Consider the following 27590-nt stretch of genomic DNA (forward strand, 5'->3'; position numbering starts at 1 on the left):
GCTCCAAGCAGTGAAAGATCAGATGTAGAGAGACTTGGCCTATACAATAGTTGGACACAGCCGAATGGATAACATCGTCATCATGTTCTATGGCAACGATGGCTAACCTTTTTCTAAAGGTGTGCCCAAATTGTGCATGTGCGCTATCATGCACTTATGTGTGCCGACCTACCTGCGCATGTGTGAAAGACCAACCAACCACCCTGCACATGCACAACACACACACACGCTCATGTGCACGTGCTCTGCGGCGGGGCGGGGGGAGAGTTTTTGTCCTCCTCAGGCTCTGGAGGCTTTCCTGAAGTTTGGGGAGGGCAAAAACATTTTTCGTCCTCCCCAGGCTTCAGGAAAGCCTCCAGAGCCTGGGGAGGGTGAAAAATGGCCCAATGGCCCAACCGGAAGTTTGGGAAAAAAGTACCAGTTTCTCCTTTGGGCCGTTTTTCACCCTCCCCAGGCTCCGGAGACTTTCCTGAGGGTGAAAACGACCTCATACGGCTCTCTGGAAAGCCAAAAACCAACTGGTTGGCATGCATGACAGAGCTCAGGGCTGCTATGCCGGCAAATATGGCTCCGCCATGCCATAGGTTCACCACCACAGTTCTATACCATCAACTTTTTACAGTGCTAAGCCAGTTGCTGACACATGGTGGCAAATAGGAAATGAAGAAAGAGAGGAGAATAAAATGAAGGCCGCAATGCTGCCTAAGCTTCTTATGGCTTCAGAAGTATCACAATGTTTATAAACAAATCCAAGGCTAAAAGTGCCATAAAGGTTGCGACATCAACCTAGTAGTGTATGGGGTAAAAAAAAAATATTGTAAACTGTGATGGTTCGGAAAAACAGTCTCAGTCCTGATGCATTCAGTGTACAAAAATAGCAATCATACATCCTAGCTATACAAATGCCAGTAAATTCTGGGGAAACACTTTTCAACAGACTCTGGAAATTCTAATTTTGTCCTACTGTGTGTGTCATGACATGGCAGGATTTAGTTACTGGCTCTCAGGCCAATACCGTAAAAGCATCCAGAGCTTTTGATTAAGGAAAGAACAACAATTTTGTAAACAATTTTGTAAAAATGAACAAAAATGAATTGGTGATTTCAGGATGCACTGATTACAAAGGGCTGTTTATGGAAGAAGGAAAGGTTCTTGATATATAATTTGGAAGAATGGAAATTGGTAATATGCTTATAAATGCTACAAAGGAGATCCAAATACCTTTTGATTTTTTTTTCATTTTCTTACCCTTATTTTCACTTCCACTTTTTCTTTTATTCTTTTTCTTTTTTCTACTTTTTATGTTTTGTAGCCTTTTCATTCCGTGTAAAGTGTTTTCTTAGTAAAATTTATGCAGACAGATAGACAGAGACAGAGAGACACAGAGAGACAGAGAGACAGAGAGAGAGATTTGGAGGGTTCTCATATTTTGAATGATATTTATACACATGGATAAGTTGCGATTAGTACACATTCAAATAACGAGATATTTGATTTAGTGCAAATTGAAAATTGACACCAGGTCCCATATTTAAGGCAACCCAAAATTCAGTTAAGGCTGAGGCTAGCCTGTATGCAATTGAAATAGCACATGTGCAACTGCAGTTTTAGATACTGTTCATCTTTATCTGTGTGTAAAATAAAGGGAAGATTCTATCAGAGGAAAACAGTAAAGCTAAAAAAAGAAGAGTCATTACTATAGTAGAGCAACATTTTCATTTAACTGAATGATAGGAACAATGTTATAGCAATGCTAAAATAGGATGAGATTTTGGAATGTCTAAATCAGGGGTCGGCAACCTTAAACACTCAAAGAGCCACAAAGATCCTAACCGGAAGCCCCCTGTTCAATTCTGAAGCCCACTGGAAGTCTGGTTCTCCCACCAGAGAGTCTCCTCCTAGCACGGCATCCTTTTTCCTCTACCTGTCCTAACTGAAAGCCCTATCAATTGTGGAGCCAACCAGCAACAGGGAGCCGCAGCAGAGGGATGAAAGAGGCACATGCGGCTCCAGAGCCTCAGGTTGCTGACCCCTGGTCTAAATTTACCATGCATAGTATGAATTTTTTAAAAAGCAGAGAGAATTAAAGAAAAAGTTGCATCTGCTTTTTGGGGTTTGCAAACATCTACAAGATTTGAGATATTTTCATCACTGTTAGCTTATTTATAGGATTGATATTTTGCTTTCTAGAAATACATTATAATTTTGGTTAACATAAATTGAAGTAAGTATATTCTTTTTATCCTTTCTGGCAATATTTCATTAATATACACATAGAAATTATGTCTAAATTTTTTATTACCTATTTCAATCGAGCTGAAATCCATTATCATATTTTCCATAGAAATATCACTTTGAAGAGTGGAAATTTGAATAATGTGATCATTTTGTGGGGTTCGTTAATTGCACTGAGACCTACCTGTATTCTCACCAGGGTGAAGCTAGAGAGGAAAACACTTTTCTTTGACCCATTGTAAGAAAATAATTTGTAAATAACAGCAACATTCTTCTCATCAGGATCAGAAAGACTGTTCCCCCATTTATTCCAGTAATGAGCTTTATAATCTGGGTATGAGATCCAGATTTGTGCATTGCCACACCTTTAAAACTGTAAATTTGTAAATTTAAAGATAAGGAAAAGCTCACAAGGACACGGAAGTGCAATAAACCACATCAGATTTTGGAAGCGATGCCAGCCTTCAAAAGGACATCGGCAGCAGCTATAAGAAAAATGAGGTTTTAATTAGCCCTAATTCCTCTGCACAATTAATCTTGTTAGGAACCAAACGAACAAGTTAGTCTCACAGCAGAACCAGGCAACAGGAAGACTAAAATCATAGAGGTGTGGTGTACCCTCTTGGAGCCGGGGTGTGTGATTTTCAGGAAGTACTTAGTTTTTTGACAATCTTGTCTTTGAGTCAATAAAAAAATAGTTTATTGCGTTGGTTTCTACACAGGTAAATTTGCAAATGAGACCTAAAACTTCCAAAAGGAACAAGGAAGAGGACTTGATTTAGCAGGGAAAACATGACTTGGGGTTCTTTCTGCACAGTGAATTAGTGCGGAGCTGCACTTAGAGGACCTCCTTGAGTGAGCTCTCTTCTACAGAAGGATCCATAGCATACTGGCAGGCAGACAGACAAATGCAATTTCCCTGTGCAGTAGGTAATTCAGGAGGTGGAATTATAGTACTGACTAGTATTCCAAACTATTTTTCAAGCAGGCTGCAACAATCATGGGTAACAAGCTGGGTGATGAAAAAGCTGCTTTTTTCAAAATGCATACTGACAATTTCCCTTAAAGAGCCATAGGGCCAGGCTTATGACTTGAATCTAGAGATATGAGGGTGCACACAGCATCATTTCAACAGAGCTTGTTTTTGATCAGGAATGTTGATTGAGGGATTTCTAAAAAGCTCCATATCAGTATCTATCACTGCTCTCACCAAAGCAGTCATGATATTTTAGACCAAAAATGCATGATGATTTTTGCTGATGATTAAACACTGCATTTATACACAGAGTTCCAAGCAAGAAAAGTGTGGTAAATTTGATTTGATCGATAGTTTAGAATAGAACTTTGTTTTTCAGAGAGATCAACTGAGAAGATTGCAAATGGCGATCACATGACCTTGGGACACTATCATAGATACATGCTGGTTGCCAAGTATGCAAATGTTGATCACAAGACCATGGGGAGGTTGTGATTGTCATAAGCACAAAGAAGGTTTTTTCAGTGCCATTGTTAAGTTTGAATGGTTGCCAAATGAATGGTTGTAAGTTGAGGACTATCTGTATGTGGGTAGTTAGAATCATGATGCCCCTAATTTCCTCATTCTATTCTAAACCATCGATCAAATCAAAAGAACTACACATAATTAACTGCTATATAACATTTTCCATTAATGATTGTCAATGATTGTCAACTGAAAATTCATTACAGTCATTCCATATGTCACAAAAGCTAAAAAAAAACCCAACATATAGTAATTAAAACATTGTTAAATACTTTATTCATTAGTTTGGAATAATTCAGAATGGAGATGTTCAAAGGCGCTTGGGAATCAAGTCAGCTGCAGCTTCAGAGGTGTTCTGGGATCAATCTGACATGAAAACACAAAAACATTTGCTTAAGACTGAAAAAGGGGGTTAGCTGATTTAAAGCCCAGTTATGTTAACAACCTTAGTTTAGGAAGAATTCTGGACCAGAATCAAACAAAATTTGGTGGCAAATCACTAACTGCAAACACAAAGCGCCCCCAAAAAAGGAAACTGTTGCAGAGATGGGAAGTTAAAGGAAGTCTTCAAACTTTCATTTCCTACTTGAAAATTTAGTGGTTGGTTCAGTGGATTTATGGGGCACACAATTACACTACAATAAAAAAACTGCCCATCCTAATCCAGTTATCTACATAGAAACTATTATCCCACAGTAGTGATATTATGTAAAATTTTAACTTGATTCTACTGGTTATTATCAAATACTGGAGACTAAAACATATGAAGAACGGTTGCAGGAACTGGGTATGTCTAGTCTAATGAAAAGAAGGACTAGGGGAGATATGATAGCAGTGTTCCAATATCTCAGGGGCTGCCACAAAGAAGAGGGAGTCAAGCTACCTCAAGGAGAGAATCAAGGAGAGAATCAACTTAGAACTGAGAACTTTCCTGACAGAACAATTAATCAGTGGAACAACTTGCCTCCAAAAGTTGTGAACGCTCCAACACTGGAAGTTTTTAAAAAGATGTTGGATAACCATTTGTCTGAAGTGGTGTAGAGTCTCCTGCCTAAGCAGGGGGTTGGACTAGAAGACCTCCAAGTTCCCTTCCAACTCTGTTATTCTATTTATTCTTTGTTATGTAGTCAACTGATATCTTCAAATGTTAATGATAAATAATCTCTCCAAACTATGAGGAGAATATCTTTTAAGAAATTATCCTACCCAAGAGATTCTTGACTGAAGCTATGGAGATCCTCAAGCACAATGTACAAATACTTCTTTGTGAGGGCTACTTTTGTAGAATCCTCTCACCACTGCAGCTTTAGTTATGGAGATTCAGCAGCAGGCTTAACAAAGAAGAATCGTGACACCCTTCCAGGAGAGGAAAATATGATTTGTAACTGAGGGTTACAATGGACGTGGCAAGGTACATTCAGAAAGCAACAGCTGTTCTCCTTGCCCTTGGAAGGGAACTTTCCTTATCAAAGTGATGCCAAATCCCTGGCAGTGTCAACGTTTGGTTAAGCTAAAATTACCTACTCCACCTAGTTCAAACAGGATGTCCTTTTCTTACTTTGACAAGAGACTTGTTACCGAGATTTCTACATTGCATTTGGGGGGAAAAGCAAACAAAAAAAAAGAACTGTACTAGGCAGTGGTAGGTTTCTATTTTTTTTTTACTACTGGTTCGCTTGTGCATGCACGCAATGTTCAGGCAAGTGGGTGGAGCCTCCCGCCGCCGCCACTATCGGTTTGCCCGATATGATCCGAACCGGGAGCAATCCACCTGTGGTACTAGGATGTACTCAAAGATGGGGGCTAAGAAAATAAAATTCCAGATTCTGCTAGAAAAAAGAGCCGGTGCATACATTTTTCTTCCTCTTACAAATACAATCGTATGTTGGACACATTTTCGAGAATTGAATAATCATTTTTTCCTGAGGATAGAGATGCAAATGGGTGATCTTACTTATGCAGATTTCATAGATATGAATGATTTATGGGAATCTTTAACATTTCCCAGTCTTTTTGAATTGTACCAGTTCGTGTTCAAATCTAAATGATACTCAATATAGGTAGTCCTTGACTTACAACCACAATTGGACCCAAAATTTATATGCAATTGTTAAAATAAGTTGTGCCTCATGTTATGACTTTGTCTACAGTTGAGCTGCAGTTGTTAAATGAATCATGTAGTTGTTAAGTGACTTTCCCCATTTGTTTGATGGAAGCTGGCTGGGAAGATTAAAAATGCTGGTCACATGACCGCAGGACAGTGCAACTGTCATAAATACATGCCAAATTTTGATCATGTGATCAGGGGGATGCTGCAGCAGTTGTCAATGTGAAAACCAGTTGTAAGTTACTTTTTTCAGTGCCATTATAATTTCCAACAGTGACTAAGCAAATGGTTGTAAGTCAGACTACCCGTATTTGAAAACATAGCCAACTTGGATTAGAGAAACTATAGTAGCACAGTCCTCGCATGACTTTTCTGTTATGTTCAATGCATTTCTGACCAATACAAATGCAGAATGTTGCTCAGAAAATTTAAAAAAGGGAGTACTATTATTTAAATATGCTACAGCAGTTAACTAGTTACTTTGGGTCAATTATATTTGGCTCCACTTTTGCCCTCACAGAGTTTCTGGGGTGAAAATGAAGAGAGATCTCTAAATAAGTTGCCTTGAGCTCTTGCAGAAAAAGTGAGTACAGCCCCTCACATTTTGTAAATATTTAAGGATATCTTTCCATATGACAACACTGAAGAAATGACCCTTGGCTACAATATAAAGTAGTGAGTATACAGCTTGTATAACAGTGTAAATATGCTGTTCCCTCAAAATAATGCAACACACAGTCATTAATGTCTAAACTGCTTGGAAGTCGCGTGAGCATGTGCAGGGGTCATGTGAGCATGTGGGGGTTGTGTGAGCACATGCGGGGGGTCACATGCACATGCACGGGGTGGGCCACATGTGGGGTCAGGCATGGATGTGCAGGGGGCAGGGGAGCACACATGCGCATTGCAATATGGGTGTGTACTCATGTGCTTTCAGCACTCAGCACCAAAAAGTTAGCATCACTGCTCTAGAACAACATTTTTCAAATTTGCTGGCTGGGGAATTCTAGAATTTGTCAAATTTGAGAAACACTGTTCTAGAAGCATTACAAAGACTCTCAAAAACAAAAGAATAAAAGCCTTCACCAATCATTTTGCTATGAGATCTACTAATGGTATTTTAGCTTTGTTTTGGAATCACCATCAGGCCCAAATTTTATTCTGCATATACACGGTAAAATGTGTTTGATCAGGCAAGAAGATGCCTATTAGTTGCTTTTACCATCTTTGCACCTTTCCTTGATCTTTCTTTTCTGCAGCTGAGAACAATGAAGCATGAAATAATTTGCCTAAGCTTATTGATCATGTCATCGGTTAGAAAAACATGTTACTTATAAAATAAACACTGAGAAATAATGTAAGACAGAGGTGTTAGTGGCCTTTGTTGGGCAAAGACATGTTTCAACGTATACTTTACTGAAACAGCTGATGAGAACTTTTTCTTCTTAGACAGGTAACTGGCAGCATTCCTAACAAACTTTGATGATGCCAAAGAAGACAACACGTGCATGAAGTCATCACATTAACTGTAAGTGGTGGCATCATCTTGGATAGGTAATCATTTGCCCTCCTTTGCAGGTGACCTTCAATGTGAAAGGTTGAAACAAAAGCCTCTTTGTATCTCATTTCAGAAAGATGACTATTTTTTCAAATAAAATGACACCTTGGATTCATAAAACCTATCGATTTTTTTAAAAAGCTGAAACCAAAATCCACCTGCTTACTTCAATACTTCAGACTGAATGAATCAGGTAGGTGAAGTGTACCACCAAAACAGGGGTGGGTTTCTGCCAGTTCTAACCTCTTCAGTAGAAGAGGTTCTACAAATCTACCGAATCGGTTAGAAAAGGTTCCTCATGGAATGTCTGCCCCGCCCCCTCGCTCGCTTTCCTTGCCTGTTCCGTTGTGGGCGGTAGCTTGTGCGGCGCGGCCGGCTTCCTAGGACCTCCCTGAACTTGCCTAGGAGACGTGGCTGTCAGCAAAGCACGGGGGCGTTCCAGGTCATCCCGCACCACTGGTTCCCCACCTCCCTTCCTGGCGAAGTTTTCCCAGGTGTGGTTTCAAAAGCAGCCTCCCATCCATTGTGCCCAGCTTCCGCTGAACTCTGAGAAGGAGGAGAAGCGCCTATGGGAGTGAGGAGATCGAGGCGTGCACGCGGGGCCATGCCAGCTGGGCAACTGGCCCTAAGAGAGTGCCTCACAGCTTTTGAAGGGAGGAGAGGTGAAGGAAAGGGAAAATGTGGAGTCGCCTCTCAGGGACGCTGAAGTGGTGGGAAACCAGCACCAACGCCAGAGTTTAAAGCTTTTGGCGGCTCCAGACAGATGAGGCGGGGAGTGGAGACCCAGGCGGTTTCCTTCGCTCCCCTTGCAAGGGAGTAGTAGGTGTTGTTTTTGCATTCCTGCCTCTGCTGGACTTTGCGCTCTTCTCCGCACACTCTTTGCAACTGCAATAAATGTCCAGAAGTGGTGGGAGCTGTGCTGTCAGGCTGGAAGCCCAGGCCTCATTAGCCCCAAAAGTCACACCCTTTGGCTTATCAGGAAACTTCTCACGACTGCAATAGTCTATTGCACTCGCGAGAAGTTTCCTGACAAGCCAAAGGGTCCCCTAAGGGGGGAAGTAGGTGGTTAATTTTTTATATAGGCCTATGAAGCGGTATATAAGTCTACTGCTATTGCTATTGCTATATGTTAACTTTTATGTCATTCTCTTTTCAGGAAACGTTTTTCTTTTGAGGAGAGGCCACCTGTCAGGCCTGCAATTATATTCCTTTTAGAATTTTGGCCTGCCACACTTTCTCTTATTTCATTATGCTGTTTCTTTAGTATCGTTGATGGGAGTGGGGAATAGACAGGAGTGAGATTGTGGAATGTATTGTTTTCATTCTTTACTAGAAGCCAAGGTCATCCTTTGTTTCCGCACCAGTACACCTGACCGGAAGCAGCTGGGTGTGGATGCCAGCATGGAAGAAGATTGGACCATGTGATGGATTGTGGGTGTGGGGACAAGATCATGAACTTTTAACTGGATGGAATTGTGGTGTCATTTCCAGTATTGGGATTAACACAGATGTGCTAAGATGTCTGCTTTATTAAATTGGAACTTTAAGGATCGTTTTGCCTTTGATTCTGATTTAATTCTACATGATATTTGGAACGCTGACACACAGAGTGTTGTTATCCGCTAAGAGCCTCCACTTAAGCATTTTGGCTTTACATTTAGGCCTAAATTTAGGCCATCTCAATCTATTCAGGGGCCTCCAAGTAATATAAGGGAGGCCGGATCCTTCAGATCCTTCAGCCATATCCTCTTTTAATGTTATTCCTTGCTCAATGGTCTCCTTCTTCCACCTTTTAATTCTACTTTGTTCTTGTGTACCCGCAAGAATATTTGTTTTTGCCATATGCTTGGGGCTTATATCTGCTCAGAACAGAGGTGGTATTCAGCCGGTTCAGACCAGTTCACCCAAAATGGTAGTGGAAATCAAGGACCTACCTGCCCAGGCTCTATGCTGTCCTATTTAGGCACATTTTCAAGCCACAGCGCATGCAGGAAGGCCAAGTGCATACGTGTGTGTGTGTGTGTGTGTGTGTGTGTGCTCACATTTGCGAATCGGTAGGGAAAGTAAGTGAATACCACCCCTGGTTCAGAGGATGAACAAACCAGGTTATCTGAAGAACCATCTCTTGCTGGTCACATCTACCCAATCCACTAGAGCAGAGAAGAATGTTGTGGATCCCATCCCTTAAGGAGAAACATCTGGCAGGAAGAAGGGCCTTCTCTGTGGTGGCTCCAGGGGTGGCTTTCAGCTGGCGTTGCTGCCGGTTTGCTTGTGTGCACGTTGGATGTGTGCTGCATGTGCAGGTCAATGAAAATTGTTCTGCGCATGCGCAGAACTAACTAAAAAGTTGGCGGAGGCAGCAGCAGTGACCAGGGAACTGGTTCGGTGGCATTGCCAGCCTGGGTCGCTGCCGATACTGTGACCCACTTTTACTATTTGTAAGCTGCCTAGAGTCACTGTGAGTGAGTATATAAATGTTCTAAAATAAACAAATAAAACAATTTTAACCTGAAAACTAGGTAAGGAACTGGGTAAGGAGTTCATTCCATCCCAGCTGCAGCCAGTCCACAAAAACTGCTAGGATAAACAAGGGAGGATCATAACAGCTCAGAGAGAAGAAGAAGCAGCCAGCCTCCCAAATCTGTCTAGGAGCTAAGCATCAGGCAAGTCAAAACATATGAGACTTTTCTTTGGGAAAAAGAAAGGAGTTAATGGTAATATGAATGAGAGACGTAAAGTTAATGTTCTGCCACATGAGATGTCAGCTTAACACAATGATAAATGAATTTATCTTTTAAGTTCACGCTTTATTCTTATTAATGGCTTTGCTGTTTTTGAAACGTTAATTATACTAAGTTGTTGTGGATTGGAAATGGAACAGAATAAAAACCCCTGAGCTGATCTCCTTTTTAAGAATAGGCATGTCCACACACTGTCTGGATGAATCACAATCTGCATCCCAGACTCTTTGGAAAACTATCTAGTTCTGTGTTTTACAAGGAGGATAAGCCTTGTTATTTAGTAGCGTGACTCAGCCTTAATGACGGGACGGAGCCAGGATCATAGTCAGCATTGTCAGGCACCTGACAAACCCACTGTAAGATAAAAGCTCACTGCTACAACAATTTTTTCCTTCTTTCTATTTTAGCCATGATTATTCCTCTGTTGAGAGGACGCAACGGAACAATGGCTGATTCGCTCCTCTGATTTGCAGGCTTTGGGGTCAAGAAAGAAAGGAAGTGGGCAATTCGTTATTAAACACAGCAAAAGAAATGGCATTGCAACAGCCTACTCTTACGCAAAATACTTTGCATATCCTTTGATTTTAAAAAATGCTTTAATGATTACTGATTGCTCCGATATGAAGCGCTGCAGGGCTTGGCTGTCTCCTTACACCATTTAGTATCTGCACGGCATTGCCTGATCAGTCTGAGGTAAGATATTATCAATACACTGATGATACTTATGGCCCAGGGGTGGGTTTCTCGCCCCGTTCCAACCGGTTCGGTTGGAATGGGGCTGGCGGCGTCCTCGTGCATGCGTACTAGCGTCTGCGCGACGCTCCAGCTGCTCCTGGACGATCGGGCAGGCGCTGTATGCGTCCTGCGCATGCGTGGAAGTGCAGAACTCATCAAAACCGGGTAAGGACTGCGGGCGGGTGGGCGGGCGCGCCCTTCGCCGTTCCCGGAAGTTACTTACTTCCGGGTTCGGCGACCAACCGGTTCGCAGGGACCGTCACGAACCGGTTGAAACCCACCCCTGTTATGGCCACAATTGGGACCAGAATTTCTGTTGAGCCAAGGTGGTGCAGTGGTTAGAGTGCAGTACTGCAGGCTACTTCTGCTGTCTGTCTGCAAATTGGCAGTTCAAATCAAGGTTGACTCAGCCTTCCATCCTTCCGAGGTGGGTAAAATGAGGACTCAAATTGTTGGGGGCAATAGGCTGACTCTGTAAACAGCTTAGAGAGGGTTGTAAAAGCACTGTGAAGCGGTATATAAGTCTAAGTGCTATTGCAATGCTAAGCAAGGAGAATGAGTCGCACCCAATTTTATGAACTTTTAGGCCATGGTTGCTAGGTGAATCACTGCAGTTGTTAAGTGAATCATGCAGTTGTTAAGCAAATGCAGCTTTCTCTATTGATTTTGCTTGTCAGAAGCCAACTGAGAAGATTGCAAATGGCAGTCACATAACCCTGGGATGCTACAACTTTTGTAAATTCATGCTGATTGCTAAGCGCCCAAATTTTGATCCAATGACAAGTGTGAGGACTGGTCATAAGCCACTTTCTTCATACTGCTGTTAACTTTGAAAGGTAACTGAATGAATGGTTATCAGTCAAGGACTGCCTGTATTTGTGTATCACCATCCAGGTCTGACATTGTTCCAGGAGGCTGTGAGGATCTAGATAGGCCAACTGAATCTTTGCAGTACAGGACGGCTGTTCACTGGGGACATATCTAGCTTTATTCTGGTTCCAATGTTTGCTTTGGACAGGACTGCATTCTCTGTAAAGGAGCAGGTGTGTGATTTGGAGCACTCTAGAGTTTTCTAGAGCAAGTATCTTTTAATTTCTTGGCTGTAGTCCCCACCAAGATCATCGCAGATGGGGACTGCAGCCAAGAAATTAAAAGACGCTTGCTCCTGGGAGGAAAGTTATGGCAAATCCAGACAGCATACTAAAAAGCAGAGACATCACCCTACCAATAAAAGTGTGTATAGTCAAGGTTGTGTTTTTCCCAGTTGCAATGTATGGTTGTGAAGGTTGGACCATAAGGAAGACTGAGCATCAAAGAATTGAGACCTTTGAACTATGGTGCTGGATAAGACTCCTGCGAGTCCCTTGGATTGCAAGGCGATCAAACCGGTCAACCCTAGAATCCTAGAAGAGATCAACCCTGACTGCTCTTTAGAAGGCCAGATCCTGAAGATGAAACTTTGGCCACCTAATGAGAAGGAAGGACTCACTGGAGAAGAGCCTAATGCTGGGAACGATTGAGGGCAAAAAAAGAAAGGGACAACAGAGAATGAGATGGCTGGATCGAGTCACCGAAGCAGCACGCATGAGATTAAATGGACTCCAGATGATGGTAGAGGACAGGAAGGCCTGGAGGAATGTTGTCTATGGGATTGCGATGGGTCGGACAGGACTTTGCAGTTAACAACAACAACAACAACAACAACAACAACAGTTTTTAACTCTAAATGGAGAGCATAGCCAGAGGAACTTAGCTCATTTTTGGCCTGTCTAACAATTGGGCCCTTTTTTGAATCAGAGGCTCTGACCATAATGACTTCTGACCTCATGAGCAGACCGCTGCAATGCATTTTACGATGGGTTCCATTTAAAAAATGCCTCAGAAGTTCCCATTCCTCTAGAGTGCACCAGTCATTCTCTTAACTGAGGTAGCCTATTTAGGTAACATCCATGCTACAGCCACTACCCAGATTGTCTAAGTACTGGTTATTAACTTCCAAACTTTACAAGATTCAGCTCCAGAACATACAGAATCTTCTTTCCTGACAAGTCTTGGCATGTCCCTTCTGCTCTTGAAAAGAGGAGCTGCCAAGGGACGTTGCCCCAAGTAAAGGCAACTAAACTAAAGCATCCATCATGCCCTTCCAAATTCTGCAATTAATTAAAGAATGAATCAGCAGGGATACAGTGCATGAAATCCAGTGTTAAGTGGCTAAATACAGCTGACAAAAGAATTAAATAATCACAGGTGATGAAAGAAATCTCTATAGACTGTGAAAACCAATCACAGCTATGAAAGTTACAAATGCCCCCCATACATAATTATGTTATGACTTTTGAAATAATTTCTAGCCAGTATATGAATATTTTCATTGTTCGCTATTTTACAGAATTGGTTGTTCTCCTTTCATCGATGCGGCGTTATAATTTTATTAAATTGAGCTGGCTGTATAACTTTATTAAACCGGGTCATGAGCCATCTTAAAAGCTATTCAAAACTAAAGAGATAATTTAAAAAAGGGGGGGGGAGGATGAAAGGCAGAATGCAAGTGAGACAGACATTAGTAGCTCAGTAGTCATTTGGTCTCATTTCTTAGCCTTTGTCAGAATAAAATCTCTTATAATGTGAAAGTCAGAATAAGCAATTTGCCAGGCACAAGCCACCAGAGCCTCTAACAATAGCACAAGCAAGCAACTTTATTGACTTCTACCTATACTACAAGAATCTGCCTTTTGCAGCTGCACAACTCAAGGCTAATTCCCTGCTTCACTCCTCTTCCAGCCTGACAGCTTCTCAACAAATCTTTTCCCCAAAGTCTTTGAATTACTACCCAAGTTTTAGAAAGTGCATGCATTCATGTTAGGTTTAATTATTTTTCTAAGGTCTTTGCGATCATGCCATCCTTTTAACCTTTTTTAGGAATGGAAACATAAACTACCGTATTTTTTGGAGTATAAGACGCACCAAGGTTTTGAAGAGGGAAATTAAAAAAAAAGTTTTTGCACTCTGCAAACCTCCCAAAAACAGGCCCATTTTTTTTTTCAAAAAAAGGACATGAATAGTCCTTAGGCGGCTTGTAGATTGCTCTGGGGAGGGGGGATGAGCAAAAAATGGCCTGTTTTTCGTGAAAATGGGCCCATTTTTTTGCCAAAAAAGGGGCATGGATAGCCTTTAGGAAGCTTATAGAGTGATTCTGGGGACTGGGGGAGGGGGCAAAATTGAGCCAAAAACCGCCGGTTTTTCACTCATTTCTGCCCTCCCCAGCCCCCAGGAGCACTCTGAAAGCCTCATACAGGCTCTGTACAGCCATTTTGGTGAAGGGGGCAGGGTTTCGGGTGGCAGAAAATGCTGTATTCAGTGTATAAGACATACCCAGATTTTCACCCTCTTTTTTGAGGGAAAAAGGTGCATCTTATACTCCGAAAAATACGGTATATGCCAATAATGGTCCTTGGTGTTAATGTTACCTTCCCACCAAGGTGGTCCCTATTTTTCTATTTGCATTTTTACATGCTTTCAAACTGCTAGGTTGGCAGAAGCTGGGACAAGAAACGGGAGCTCACTCTGTTATGCGGCACTAGGGATTCGAACCACTGACCTGTCAACCTTTCTGATCGACAAGCTCAGCATCTTTTCCACCACGTCCCTTTTTAATGTTATTAGAAAATATCAATAATTGATCGATCCTCTCTCAAGAGTAGTCTTTCCTAGTTCACTATCTTCCATGTGGCTGGATTTCTACTCCCAACATCCTTTAGGTAAATTCTACCATCACTATTTAAAGTTGAGATTGAAGAGAAATTTGGTGATAAGATGAAAGAAGAGAGTCATGATGTCACTTTAGAAACAAGGTGGTTAAAATATAATTGTAGTGATATGCTGTGAAGAAGACTGAAGCCACTGGTTTACATCTTTCTTTATATTTAATTGTCTTTTGCTTTTTTCCCCTTTCTGCACTTTTAGGGTTTTTTTCTCCCTTTTTTTCATTCTATTTTAGTTTGTATTAGTTCTTATTTAAAAAAAAATTCAACTGAAATTTCACTTCAATAAAACTTTCAATTAAAAATTTAATTAAAAGAGACTGAAGAGAAATTAGGAACTGAACTGGCTACAGTATATACAGGTTGAGATCATTAAAGGTAAAGGTAAAGGTTCCCTGCGCACATATGTGCTAGTCGTTCCCCACTCTAGGGGGCGGTGCTCATCTCCGTTTCAAAGCCGAAGAGCCAGCACTGCCTGAAGACATCTCCGTGGTCATGTGGCCGGCATGACTAAATGTCGAAGGCACATGGAACACTGTTACCTTCCCACCAAAGGTGGTTCCTATTTTTTCTACTTGCATTTTTACATGTTTTCGAACTGCTAAGCTGGCAGAAACCGGGACAACTAATGGGAACTCACTCCATTATGCGGCGCTAGGGATACGAACTGCCGACCTTTCTGATTGACAAGCTCAGCATCTTAGCCACTGAGCCACCGTGTCCCTGAGATGATTATACATATAATTAAAAGTAATAAATGTATTTATTACTAATGAAAGAATAAGCATCTTAAGCCTTTTGTAACATTTTTTCTCTTAATATTATAAACCTGAAAAAATAAGACACAATTATTGTTTTAATATAGTTACATTAACTGACATTTCTACCATATTAATGGAAAAACTTATATATTGAAACCAGCTGAAGAATTATTTTTATGGCGTGACTTATAAAGTATTTTAATAGTGAGATCAGTAATCAGCCACTCTTATCACATTATGAGATCATGGAAAATATAAGTGTTGTGAACTGAATATATAGAAACAACTGGTTAATTATTATGTCTGTACAACTGTTAACACAAAACAGATTTCAAATGCCTTTCCTTCAAACTTTGGCCATTTCTTGCTACAGTTTTTAAGTGAATCACTGCACTTGTTAATCTAGTAACTGAATTATTAAGTGAATCTGGCTTCCCATTGACTTTGCTTGTCAGAAGGTCGCAAAAGGTGATCACATGACTCCAGGACACTGCAACTGTCATCACATGACCATGGGGATATTGCAATGGTCATAAGTGTGAAAAATGGTCACAAGTCATTTTTCTCAACGCCGTTCTAACTTCGAACAGTCATTAGAACAAACTGTGAAAGCCAAGGACTACCTATATTGCAGATGTGACTGTTTGTCCTATACCTCCAAATGAGATGCCTCCAATCTTCTGAACTTTAAGCCTGGAAAACTTCAGTTGTCAGTCATGTCTGGTGAAGTAAATTTCTGGCAAGTAAAATAAGGGCATGCAGTCACACAGCATCTTGGGAAGACAGATATCACCAACATAATTTGAGTGTGAACTCTTCTTGGAACTCTGTCTAGTTGGATCTCAATGCTTGCCATGAAAGTGTATCAGTACATGGATATGAAAATATTCTCAGGTTATTTATCTACCCAGCCTGATGTATCATATTTTTCGGAGTTTAAGATGCACCGGAGTATAAGACGCACCAAGGTTTTGAGGAGGCAAATAAAAAAGAAATTTTTGCACTCTGCAAATCTTCCCAAAATGGCCTCTTTTTCATGAAAATGGGCCCGTCCCCCCCCCAAAAGGCATGAATAGCATTTAGGGGGCTTGCAGAGTGCTCCTCGGGGGGTGGGGTGGGGGGCAAAAACAATCAAAAATGGCCCATTTTTGTGGGGGGGGAAAGGGCATGGATAGCCTTCAGGAGGTTTATAGAGTGCTCCTGGGCGTTGGGGGGCAAAATTAAGCAATTTCTGCCCTCCCCAGCCCCCAGGAGCTCTCTAAAAGCTTCCTACAAGCTAAGCATGGCCATTTGGGTGAAGGGGACGGGGTTTCGGGAAGCAAAAAATGCTGTATTCAGCGTATAAGACGCACCCAGATTTTCAGCCTCTTTTTTGAGGTAAAAAGGTGCGTCTTATAATCGAAAAAATACGGTAATCCACTCTACCTAGGACCATGACAAGGCTTCAAAAATGGTACCACTCCACCCATGGAGGATTTTAGGGTACAAGTTCAGGGCTTATGCAGTAAGAATGATCTTTAAGAAGAATAGGGTGAGTCACAAGCATCTTGATGTGGAGATTAATAATTTGCATTAGTAACTGTCATACTGGAGCACAAGAAGCAAGATTTATATATCAGGAAAAGCAAGCAGTAGTCACATCAGCATCAAGCTCTAGTTTTGAGTGACATTCATGGACACAGCCATTCATTTTTCTTGGTAACTGTACAAAAGTAATTTGGCAACTGTCTTCTTCTGGGATATTTTTCAAGTACATCTTGCAGTCTCAGATGGTTCCTCATTCACGCACTCACATTTGATTTTACATACAGGTAGTCCTTGACTTACGATCACAATTCAGCCCCAAATGTTTGTGGCTAAGCAAGACATTTCTTAAGGGAGTCTTGCCCCATTTTATGATCTGTCTTGCCACTATTGTTTAGAGCAATGTTTCTCAACCTTGGCAACTTGAAGATGTCTGGACTTCAATTCCCAGAATTCTCCAGCCAGCATTTGCTGGCTGGGGAATTCTGGGTCTTGAAGTCCAGACATCTTCAAGTTGCCAAGGTTGAGAAACACTGGTTTAGAGAGTCACTGCAGTTCTGAAATTAGTAACATGGTTGTAAAGTAAATCTGGCTTCCTCATTAACTTTGCTCACCAGGTAACAAAAGGTGGTCACGTGATGCCTCTCACCCCCCCCACCCTCGGGACACTGCAACCGTCATAAATATGAGTCAGTTGCCAAGTGTGTGAATTTTGATCACACGACCATGGGGATGCTGCAATGGATGTAAGTGTGAAAAATGGTCATAAGCCACTTTTTCAGTGCCGTTATAACTTTGAACAGTCACTAAGCAAACTGTTATAAGTCGAGGACTACCTGTACATGCATACTTGTCTGAAACAATGGGTAAAGGGACAATTAGAGAAACACTGCACGTGAAGAAGGCTCAGTAATCCATTAATTAAAGCAGCGGGCAGAGACCTCTAAAATGTTCTTTTATTAGCTACAGTACTCTGAAGAACTCAGTGCAGTAAGCATCTTTCTGTCCTTTATAAAGCACTAAGCTAAAAATAATTACATGAAATAAGGAAATTTCACAGAAAGGAAAATGATATATCCACATCATAATTTACCAAACATGACAGTGAAGGTTTTATTTACCTGAGAGGTAAAATATAAACATTGGAAAAACTCACACTGCTTTTACACCCCACTCAATATTTTTTACAATACAATTCTCAACTGGGCAAAATAACTACAATGTGCCAAGATATGTACTTTTCTTCCAAGAGTACAATTTCAAATTTTCTTGACCTCAAGCATTATAGGTACCCGCAGAGATGCCGACATTTTAGGGCACCTGGGTTTTGAGAGAATCTAACTAGAAATCGCGGTGATGCGGTGGCTCAGTGGCTAAGGAGCTGAGCTTGTGGATCAGAAAGGTCGGCAGTTTGGCGGTTCAAATCCCTAGCGCCATGTAATGGAGCGAGCTCCTGTTACTTGTCCCAGCTTCTGCCAACCTAGCAGTTCAAAAGCATGTAAAAAATGCAAGTAGAAAAATAGGAACCACCTTTGGTGGGAAGGTAACAGTGTTCCATCCCCTTTGGCATTTAGTCATGCCAGCCACATAACCATGGAGATGTCTTCGGACAGCTGTGGCTCTTTGGCTTTGAAGCGGAGATGAGCACTGCCCCCTAGAGTCAGGAATGACTACCACCTTTAACTAGAAATCTAGATTCTTAAAAGAAAAAGAAATAAAGTTATCCTCTACACTAATATAGGTAGTCCTTGACTTATAATCATTCATTTAGTGACTAAAGTTCCACTGAAAAAATGACTTATGACCGGTTTTCACCCTTACGACCAGTGTCACACAATCAAAATTCGGACGCTTGGCAAATGACACGTATTCATGACAGTTGCACTGTCCTGGAGTCACATGATCATCATTTGTAATCTTCCCAGCCAGCTTCTGACAAAAGTCAAAGGGGAAAGCCAGATCCATTTAATGACATGATTCACTTAACAACTACATTATTCACTTAACAACTGTGGCAAGAAAATTCATAAAATGAGAGCAAATCTCACTTAACAACTGCCTTGCTTGGCAGTGGAAACTTTGGATTCAATTGTGGTCATAAGCTGAGGACTACTTGTAGTATCAGTAGTGCTTAAATGTCAGTATCTGTGGTTTTCCCAGCTCAGCTAACACACCAGCTTCTTTAACCAGGTTCTGTCTTCTGCATGCCCCTATTCCTGCAGATGGCACAAACTGTACTCCAGCACATCTAAAAGGTAACAGGTGGGAAAAAGGAGGTGTATTATATTTGGTGTGTCTCTTGCAATAAACTTAAACATAAAATATTTCCTTCAATGATTTTATGTTTCACATAAACATGCAATATCTTCTTTACCCCATTTAATCTTTATTGGTAAAATGAGCCAACTATCAATCTAAATTCATATGTGGGTAGACTTTATTAGTGCTACTAGAATTACTTGGTGGTTCCTAGCTAATGTCTTCTGGAAAGTCTATTAATTTTTCATGTCCTATTTTAATGTAATGATTTTGGCTTAGCACAATATATAAACACAAGCACACATATGTTTAATTCATCTATGTGGCTTTATATTCTGGCTGTAAACAAACAAAACAGGCTAAATCAGCAAAAGAGCTACAGGAAAAATTCTGCTTTTTGTTGCTATCTAAGTGACCTGAATGTTTAATATGTCTACTTTATATACTGTCAATTACTGAAGTTATTTGGAGGGGGAAAAAACCCACTAACAGCATTAAGGACGAATTAAGGTGATTAACAATTAGAGATGTACTTTGAAGTCTTTCTAAATGTGAAAAGGGAGATTAAGCAATCCAATTCTACAAGTTTGGATGAACCCCAAACTGCCTTTGCCAGTTTTTTTGCCTTTTCGAAGTGCTGGGCTTCCATAATTCCAATACCCATGCAAGCTGAGTATTATGGGACTTGGTCACACATATCTGGAAGGTCTCCAATAGAGAATCTTACATATGTAATACAAAATGGAAAAGATAAATTGATACAGAAAACTTCCCGTCAGGGTGGGGCAGTTATGTACTAGCTGATAACTGCTTAGACCTTCTATGTTGCTTTTTTAAGCCGCAGCTCTCTTTAATATATTGTGCATGTGAGCACATTACTGCCACTAAGGCTGAAAACAACATTCAATTTCCATATTGCTGGACTATTTGATACAAACTACTTTCACTTCCAAGAATTTTAAACATTAAAAACCTAGACTCTGGGCCTTTGTTTAACAGGTTAAACAAATTTGCAAAAAAATGTCTTTGAATTGCCCCTGATTTCAAAGGTCAATTTGCTCCCACACTGGAAAAGGAACTAGGGGTGGGTGTGTAAAAGAGCAGGTTCTTCCACATAATTTTATTCTATTTTGCTGTCATCTTGCCTATGGCAAGAATGATCGTGACCAGGAAGAAATATGCAATATGCAATAGAAAGTACTTTGTAGACTATGGAGTTAAATTATGGTTCCTTTCTTGAATTCTTTTTAGCAACAGTAAAAAAAACACAAGCATTTGAGATTTTAGACAGTTTAGGGCAAGGGTGCTCTTTGGAGGGAGGGGTTGTATGTCCTATACAATTCTCAGTAAGCATGCAGCTGGGGATTGTGGGAGTTATGATCCAGCACACCTGGAAGGTATTTGTTTGAGGAGTCCTGCCTTAGGACACTACGATTGTCCTAAATGTTTCCCTCATGATTCTCCACAGAAATTATTTTCACTAGACTCAGACTTGGTTCAAACATCGCACTGTGTTTGTTGAACAACTCAGAACTGGATGTGTTACATTATAAAAAAGAGGGCTTATAAATGCACTCTTAAGATTATTTAAAACCAAACCAATCAAATGATGACTAGGCAATCTGAGACATGTTTATGAAAGAGATGAAAACCAAGAACTCAAGGTATTGATGATTTCCCTGTTTTTCCTGCCATTCCCATTTGTTCCTTGCATGATATTCCCTCTAAAGCAAAAAGGACAGCAAACCAAGTAATTTTGTATTTTATCAGCCGATGCCTTATTTAAGAGTTCACGATCTCTGGACAGCTAACGGATACCAAGTCTTGGAAGCAGTCTGCCTTGCATTGGAATTAGCATTTAATTCTGATGGGTTTAAATGTTATCCTCATTATCTCATTATCAAGGGAAGTAGCCTGAGGATTTATAACTCCAAATATACACTCAGAAAAGTGACTGACTGTACTTAACTAGACTTTCTCATAAAGAAGCATAAATAGGTAGAGAGGTTTGCTCTTTTGGGGAGTCAAAAAAGTTGCCACCACCTAATTTTCCTTATCCATTCCAGCAAGAATGGATTTCCTTCGTTCTCTTTAGATAATGGCATTTTGTCACTTCTGAATTGGGGAAGTTTGAGTTTGGAAGGTAGGTCCCCCTATTCATTTTGCCAAGCTGGGCTTTAATTCCTTATATGACTCCTGACAACACAACTGATTTCCAGTTTTCCTTCCTTTTCTTTCCAACATTGTTCTGATTTACTTATTTATTATGCATTTGATTTTTTGAGAAAGCTGGTTTGATCACATTCATATTAAAGTAACTATCATGGGAGGGGTACGGTATATGATGATGCTGTCAAGTTAGCTATCATCTGTGTAAAAAATGTGAATCAATTTTAGGCTAGCGTTTAATTTAGATTTAGTCACAACAACAATGTTCAAGAATAGCTCAAAAGGTACTCATAAAAAATCAGCCTCTGCCTATTGTGACTACAGTGATCTTCCTTTTCAACTAGTTTTATTTCTGTTGAATTTTGGGTCAACAGCTCCTGATATTAAAACTCTTACATCAATAATGGCCCAAAAGAATTTGACATGTAGGATGAAAGTAATCAACTATAGCAATAGCAGTTAGACTTATATACCGCTTCATAGGGCTTTCAGCCCTCTCTAAGCGGTTTACAGAGTCAGCATATTGCCCCCACAGTCTGGGTCCTCATTTTACCCACCTCGGAAGGATGGAAGGCTGAGTCAACCTTGAGCTGGTGAGATTTGAACAGCCGAACAGCCGAACTGCAGTCAGCTGAAGTAGCCTGCAGTGCTGCATTTAACCACTGCGCCACCTCGGTTAGATCACCTTGGCTAGATCAGCAGGTGGCAGCACTGAGTCTATCTGGAGGGGAGACCATGAGAAAATCCCAGGAAGTAGATTTGATCAGCAAATTGGAAATAACCTCACAGAAGACTATATTCTCATCCTCATTTCCATACTGTTACCATGGAGACTATACAGACAAATCAAAATCAGATCCTATAGTCCTTCATCTTTATCAGTTGAGCTTTATTCACCATATTTATCCAAGCCCTGAATCAACCATGATTTATGGTTTTGCTGGACCTGCAAAGCCTGTCCATCGTGAATAATGAATTTGCTTTATGACTACCACAAAAATAGGATCATAAAAAGGTTCCAGTCCCATGATGACCTGCTTTATAATCATAACTACGAGGCCCTCTGTTTTGTAAAAAATATTAATAGAGTGTGGAATCATTTTTAACATCAATTATGTAGGCAAGAGTTGATGTTCAGGGAATATAGGTAATCCTTGACTTATGACCACAATTGAGCCCAAGATTTGTTGTTAAGTGAGACATTTATTAAGTGAATTTTGCCTTGTTTTATGACCTTTCTTGCCACAGTGTTTAAGTGGATCACTGCACTTGATAAGTTAATAACCCAGTTGTTAAGTAAATCTGGCTTCCCCATTTACTTTGCTTGTCAGAAGTTCTCAAAAGTGATCACATGAACCCAAAACACTGCAACTATCACAAATGTGAACCAATTGCCAAGCATCTAAATTTTGATCACATGATCATGGGAATACTGCAAAAAATTGTATCTGTGAAAAAAGGCCTTAAATCACATTTTTCAGTGCTGTTGTAACTTTGAACGGTCACTAAACAAACTGTTGTAAGTCAAGGACTACCTGTAATATGTAGATGTCAAACTATTTGGAGAGTTCAACCAAGAAAATTAGAAGGAACCAAAACTTGAGTCTATCTTTGTTATTCATTTTGGTAAAACACATAAAACATACTGCCAAAAACAGATTTAAAAAGGGGAAGTTATGTGGGCGCACATTAAACAAAATCCCACAAAACAGAAAAGTTATTCTTACGGCCCCAGATCTTCAATTTCACTTTTTAATGTTAGTTATACATTTAACTTTTAAGAGGAAGGATTCTCCATTCCTGTGATGCATCTTTCTGCTACCATCTCTATGTGGATTACCTGCTAATTTAGAGATTCTCAAAGTGGGGCCACTGATGACTCATACCAGTATCCCAAATTCACCAGCCAGAGCAGATCATCAGTGTCAGCAATGACCCACTTTAACTGAAGTCCATTTGCCAACACAGCCCCTGCCTCAACCTGTAATTAAAGCCTTAATTTTGGATTACATCCTTGGTAAAATATGCCTTTTAAAAACTCTTTTTAAATGGGGGTATAAAAGTATCTACAACTCCATCTATTACCAGTATTTTATTCACTAACAACTTCCATGTTTTTAGACACAAGCACAGGGGGGTTATGTTTAATTGTGGGATCCCCACATTTTCTAAATAGTGTCCTACAACTGTAGCAATTTGGGAGAACAATGTGATAGATGAAGCTGCTAAATCTTTGAACAGAGGCAAGATGGATTGTTTCATTGTCTATGACAATTCTTTTCCTTTTACGTTGGAGATCCAAATTGATTCACTTTCATTTTATGCAAGCAGCCTTGAGGAAGTGGGACTTCTCTCAATGCGTCTGTTCAAACATCCCCTTTGGTGAGCAAGATTTAGACCTGAAATACTAGCTATTTTTACTTTGTGTGTCCTGAACTATTTTTCCTACTGATAAAAGTTTCCAGTGCCAAGTCATAGCTCAGGCTCAGACCGACTTTTAACTCACAGCCTCCCTCTACTGACCTGTATTGTAAATACAGTATGGAGTATAGGAATGTCTTCTCTTGAGGAACTCTGCTCATAGGATGGGGGAGTGGCAGATATGACACACTATTTCTATTCCCGTCGTGACTGGAGAGTTGAAGGCCAAGAGTCAATAAAACAATAATTCCACCCAATCCTGTGATTCATCTAAGAGAAGTCAAGATATATCTGCACGATATCCCAAAGCATATAGTTTCCCTCGGAACCTTCAAGTCTACATTTTATGATCTGCTTCAACTGATTAGTGGCTTCCAGCAAGTTATTTTTTCCTCACTTCCGTTCTAACAGGGGTAGTGATAATTACCAACCTTCTCTGCAGTTCATGGTTTTCCTAAAGTGAGAATTACCATAATAATATATACAAGAAGGGTTTCCTCCTCAAAAATTATTGCTAGAAATCTGAAAGCTCTTATCTAAACATGATTTTCCAAAGTTTGTCTTGTTTCATAATACCACTGGGAAGTCACAACCATTGGCTACAAATCTAGAGTTCATTGTTTCTAAATTAAAGAATTACATGGTTTTTCAACCCTTACTGACACAGGGAAGTAAACATTTTTGAGTTTTGGAGGACTTTTGAGCTTGCAAGGTATTATTTAGATGTACACTGCAGTTGATATTAATGAAGGGCTGAATGGAGTCTGTTTCAAGGCAAATAACACAGCGCCAACAGAACTACAGTATAATGGTAGAGACCACCAGTTAAGCTGGGCTTGATTACAGGCAACTACACAGCACATAGTTTTCTTCACAATAATATAGAATTGGTCAGGCAATGCCTTCTTCCAGGATGGTTTTCAGTTTCTTTTACAGACCCAGGATTTTCTAGCTGTCCCCCATCAAAGATCTAATCCGACAGAGCACCTTCAAAATAAGGCAAATCCCGCATATCCACATTGAGTTTATTCTACTTCAGCTTAAGCATTCTTTTGCACCATCTTGTGTCCTTTAAAATCCTGCCACTCAAAGAGAATGAGCGGTGAGGTCCCAGTGAGGGATTGTTGTGATGGCAGGGTTAGAGTTAGGGACAGACAACCAGGGTCTACCTCAGAGAATGAGCTGAACAATCAAGCAAGCACCTTACTTCCTCCTTTCAATCATCTTAAGGCTTTCAAGTTTAACACCTAACTGCGCTGTTAGATCACTACTTTCCCAGTCACTCCTCTGATGGGCTGGGCCCTGAAATGGATTGTTTCAGTGATACCGTTCTCTCTGCTCCCCTCCTTTGAGTTATTTTCAAGCAGCCTTCCCCCCCAAGTTACAATTCCTGGGATTTACTATCCAAATATATCTGGAAAGCACCCGGTTGGGAAAAGTTACATTAAGAGAACAAAATGGCAGTGAGAAAGCAGAATGAAGTACCGTAGGAAGTAATAAAGGAAACGAACAAAAATAAACTCCAATCTAGAAGGGTGGCACTTCAATTGTAACAATACATATTAAAAACGATTTACTTTTTTCTTAACTGTAAACTACCCCAACTTCCCCCTCCACAGGCCAATAAACTAAGTAAACTCGTTCTCCCATTATTTCAGCCTAATCCTAGCCAGCCGGTGGCAAGCGAGGATTAAATCTAAGATTCTGGCGGGGGGTAGGGGTTGGGGGGGGGGTTTGGAAGTGAAAGAAAACTAAAAAAGTGGGGGAGCAAAGATGCAGTTATCCAGAGTAGGCTGCATATTTCTCTGTCCAATGAAACCCCACCTAACACCCCCAAACGCCGGAGCTTTGCTCGACTTTGCTCGCCAGTTACATTTTGTCCGTCCGTCCCCGTCCGTCCCCCCCCAACGACCCCTCCCGCGTCTGGGATGCGAGATAACCGCGACTCCTTTCAAGAATGGAACGCTGCTAAACCTGCAGGCTCGGCGCGCCGTCCAGACCAGAGCAAAGCGCCCCCGAGCCTTCGCCCCGAAGTCCGGCGAGACTCGCAGAGGTCACGCCACGGCCAGACCCCGAGAAACACAAAGAAGAGCGTCAAGAGACTCACCCAGGAAAGAGCGTAAGAAGAGGTCGGGCTCAGAGGAGCCACTTCACGCGCAAAGCTGGCCACAGAGGAGGATGGAGCAGGCGAGGTCTTGGAAGGAGGGAGGGAAGGAGGGGCAACTGCCTCACTGCCTGCCTGCCTGTCTTCTCACCTGCAGCCGACCTCAGGCGAGGCGGTGGGGAACTCCGCCGCCTTCGGCACAGGTGTAAGCGTGCTCCGGCTTGCTGGGTCCTAGCGCCTTAACGTCACCCACGAGGAGCCTAAAACCTCGCCTTATCTTGACGCGGGAATCTCATCCAGCCTCCGTTTTGCGAGTTTCAGCGTTCAAGATATTAAACGGACGAATCAAGCGGTGGGGTGGGGAAGAGGTAGAAAAAGGGCGGGATGGTGAGGGTGGTTTGCTTTAAAAACCACCCCAACCGTGTACCATTTTGCACGCATGCTTTTCTTTCTTTCTTTCTTTCTTTCTTTCTTTCTTTCTTTCTTTCTTTCTTTCTTTCTTTCTTTCTTTCTGCCTTCCTTTCTTTCTTTCTTTCTGCCTTTCTGCCTTTCTTTCTGCCTTTCTTTCTGCCTTTCTTTCTTTCTGCCAAAGGAAGTTGCACAGTTGTGAGGTCTTGGTTCACAAAAAGCCATTGTCTTTGGGACAAAAACTACATGCTCAATGTTTTTGCGCACGCACACACACACATTTCTTAGTAAACTTTACTCAAAAGATAATCCCATGCGGTTCGGCTACAGAGGTTCCAAATTGCCGTTGTATTCATGACTCAACTTGCAGATTAGCATCTAATCAAATGCACACTCAAGACAGCTTTTTAAATTGGTTCTCCGGTGACCTGCTGCATTACTGCCTGTCAGGAAAACGTGGAGGTCTTTAAAGACCAAATAGAAAGGGTTTGCACAACATGCTAACTTGCATCAAATGCACTGCAGTGGGGCTTGGCATGAGGCAGTTGTGAAGTAGGGTTTCTGACCTGACGTCTGCCTTATTCAACAAACCACATTAAATCAAATCATAATACAATGTATTAAGTCCCCATCAAGACAACCTTAGATAATGAGTGCCTTGCAGAGTAGGTGGAGTTCAACTTCCAGAATCTGCAGCTCCCACTGCCGAAGGTTGGGGATGTTGGAATTTATTTGGTAGATTTTTATTCCACCTTTATTACTTTATAAGTATAGGTAGTCCTTTAAGTTAAAACCATTCATTTAGTTAGAAAATTGAGTTATGAGTTTTTCACACTACTGTCACAGCAACCACATGGTCATATGATCAAAACTCAGGTTATTGGCAACTGGCATGTATTTATGACAGTTGCATAATCCCAGGCTCATGTGATGACCTCATGATTCCCTTAACAACTGCAGTGATTCGCTTAACTGTGGCAAGAAAGGTCGAAAAATGGGGCAAATCCTACTTAACCATTTCCTTGCTTAGGAATAGAAATTTTGGGCTTAGTTGTGGTCAAGGACTACTTGTAACTCAAGGAGACAAACATACCTAATACTCCTTTCTTCTGTTTTTCTTACAACAACCCTGTGAGGTGGGTCGGGTTGTGAGAGAGTAACTAACTCAAAGTCATCATATCTAAAGCGGGACTAGAGCTCACTGTCTAGTAGTAGTAGACCGTGGTACCTTTACCACTACACTAAACTGAGGTACACTAATTGCTGCACAGCTACAGATTTTCCATTCCTTTCAGAGCAAAGAGGT

The 27590-nt window shown here is 41.0% G+C and overlaps 1 protein-coding gene across 4 annotated transcripts in view; it reads right to left on the minus strand.

Annotated features, from left to right (window-relative positions):
- Positions 1–26028, minus strand: part of GALNT6 (polypeptide N-acetylgalactosaminyltransferase 6) — a 75704-nt gene extending 49676 nt beyond the window's left edge. Inside the window, exons 1-2 of one of the 4 annotated variants that reach the window (XM_087710557.1) lie at positions 25880–26028; positions 2647–2720 (exon numbers count right to left, since the gene is read on the minus strand). The gene's annotated coding sequence lies outside the window, so the exon portion shown is untranslated. The other 3 variants (XM_087710558.1, XM_087710556.1, XM_087710555.1) reach the window with 3 other exon arrangements.
- Positions 26029–27590: the final 1562 nt, after the last annotated feature.

This window comes from Thamnophis sirtalis, unplaced genomic scaffold (genome assembly GCF_051295495.1).
Source record: "Thamnophis sirtalis isolate CommonGarterSnake01/CBP01778 unplaced genomic scaffold, rThaSir2_p1.2 scaffold_3, whole genome shotgun sequence".
Lineage (NCBI taxonomy): Eukaryota > Metazoa > Chordata > Lepidosauria > Squamata > Natricidae > Thamnophis > Thamnophis sirtalis.